Source organism: Cicer arietinum, chromosome 1 (assembly GCF_000331145.2).
Source record: "Cicer arietinum cultivar CDC Frontier isolate Library 1 chromosome 1, Cicar.CDCFrontier_v2.0, whole genome shotgun sequence".
NCBI classification, from domain to species: Eukaryota; Viridiplantae; Streptophyta; class Magnoliopsida; order Fabales; family Fabaceae; genus Cicer; species Cicer arietinum.
Genome location: NC_021160.2, coordinates 13,466,532 through 13,468,938, shown reverse-complemented (window position 1 = coordinate 13,468,938; position 2,407 = coordinate 13,466,532). Strand labels below are relative to the sequence as shown.

At 25.3% G+C, this 2,407-nt stretch overlaps 1 long non-coding RNA gene across 1 annotated transcript; it reads right to left on the bottom strand.

Annotated features, from left to right (window-relative positions):
* Positions 1–1,425: 1,425 nt before the first annotated feature.
* On the bottom strand, positions 1,426–1,989 carry LOC140918807 (uncharacterized). The gene is made up of 2 exons (XR_012161290.1): positions 1,877–1,989; positions 1,426–1,735 (listed from the first exon to the last, which is right to left on the bottom strand). It is a non-coding gene; the product is annotated as an uncharacterized lncRNA (long non-coding RNA).
* Between the last annotated feature and the right edge of the window lie 418 nt (positions 1,990–2,407).

Below are 2,407 nucleotides of genomic sequence, written 5' to 3'. Positions count from 1 at the left end.
CTAAATACGTGGAAGATGAGTGCAACTACCAAATTATGAAATTACATTGAGCTTTGACTAAATCTTAAGCATCTGCAACTTTTATGGACTCCTATATATTTGAAAAAGATTTGACTAATTCCTATTCGGTTGTTTTTTGCACGTTTGGACCTCCCTTGGTTAAAGGAAATTCGGTTGTTTTTCATCCTCGACTAACAAATTATTTATTTTTAGGTGTAAACAACAAATAAGACCCATTTTAGTCCTTTGTAAAAAATGTATGGCCCAATTTGGTCTTTGAGAAAATTTAAAGCAACTTTAAGTCCCAAATAAAATTTGGACAATTCATCTTTACTTAAACAACTGTCAGAAAAATAGATGACTAGGTCCTTGACAATAACTAGAAATAGAAAATTTAGTCCATGCAACACAAAAAAGCCTCTAAGAGATGTTTTATCTACATATCATTAGTGGCACTAAATACGTGGAAGATGAGCGCAACTGCCAAATTATTAAATTACATTGAGCTTTGGCTCAGTCTTTAGACTCTGCGACCTTTCTTGACTCATGTAAACTTGAAAAAGATTTGACTAATTCCTATTTGGTTTCTTGCACGCCTGGACCTCCCTCGATTAAGGGGAATTCGGGTGTTTATCATCCTCTACTAACAAATTATTTATTTTTAAGTGTAAACAACAAATAAGACCCATTTTAGTCCTTCATAAAAAATGTTTGACCCAATATAGTCTTTGAGAAAATTTAAAACAACTTTAAGTCTCAAAGAAAATAAAATTCGGACAATTTCATCTTTACTTAAACTACTCTCAGAAAAATAAATAACTAGGTCCTTGAAATTAATTAAAAATAAAAAATTTAATTCATACAACACAAAAAGTCTCTAACAGATTTTTTATCTACATATCATTCTCTTTTAATAATATTTTTCTTTAGTATTCAAAAAAGTCACTTTATAAAATGAATTATTTAAGTAAATATCAACAATACTTCAAAAATTAAAAAAAAAAATCAATAACATATTTAAAAAATGCTATCAGCAGTGTAACGAAATCAAATTAAACATTACTTAATTCATAGATATAAATAACCATGGTTTCTTAAAAGTTAAAGAAAAAAAAATACAAAAAGGAGAGACTTATTGAAGAAGAAATTATTTAGAAACATTTTAATATTGCAGTGATCAAATTGTTCTTTTTTAATTATTATAAATTATCAAATTTTCCTTTTTAATTATTGTTAGAGATTTAATTGTTCCTTTTTCGAATATCGTTCACGTATAAATTAAATTGTCTTGATTTATTTTTTAAATGACTAAATATTAGTTTCATTTTTTCCAAACACATAATTGGTTTTCACAATTTTTTTTAGAAATTAAAACAAGTCTTTATCCTTATATATTAATTAAGAAAAAAGATAAACAATTTATAATTATATGTAACTTTTTTAAATAAATTTATTACTCAATAAGATATTTATTTCCCTAATGACTATTTATTTGGATATATAATTTGCACCCATAAATGATGAGTGCATTACAATACTTCAATACTTAATTTGAAATTCAAGTATTAAAGACTAGGAATATTATCAGTAGTTGGTGGTGCGTCAAAACACCAACACTTCCCAAGCACACATCTTCCACTTTGTCCCGTAGGACAATCGGGTGTACATTGTTTATCTGTTTTACATGCATAACCTTTATAATATCCACTTGCTCCTTCTACTTCTTTACTCATATCTACAATTTCAAACAATACATGTGGTCGTAAGATAGTTGTTATATATAAATGAGAGATTGAAAAGAAAAACAAGTTTTAAGTGAAAAATTATAGCATAAAATAAAACAAAGAAGTATCTAATTTAACAGTTTGTTTCGTACCTGATACAATAACGAAGAAAGCCAATAAAAATACCATTGTGAGAGTAGATATCCATTTTGTATCCATATTATATTGTAGACCGTACTTATTCTTGACTATAGATGCGTGCTTATATAGGCAAATAGTAAGATTGCACAATGACCATATTAATTATTTTATATTGGTATAATAAATATAAAGATAATATTTAATACATATAAAACAAATAAATATATAAATAATTGATTTATATGGTCAAAATTAATTATATTTTTATATCAAAAAAGGAAATCATATTTTTGAAAGAAAAAAAAGTAAACATATATTAATATGAAATTATATCTGTAAAATAATTGAAAAGTTGTATTTTTAATATAGAGATATAAATTAAATATAAATGTAAATTTGAATGTTTTCATAAATGATAATTCGAACGCGGTTTTTGGTTCGTATTTGCATTTATCTTTTGGTTTACTATCAAATTCAAACTTTTGTAGTTTTGGAGTGGTCCAAATTTTAAATTTTTAATATATAATTAAAAAGTATAATAC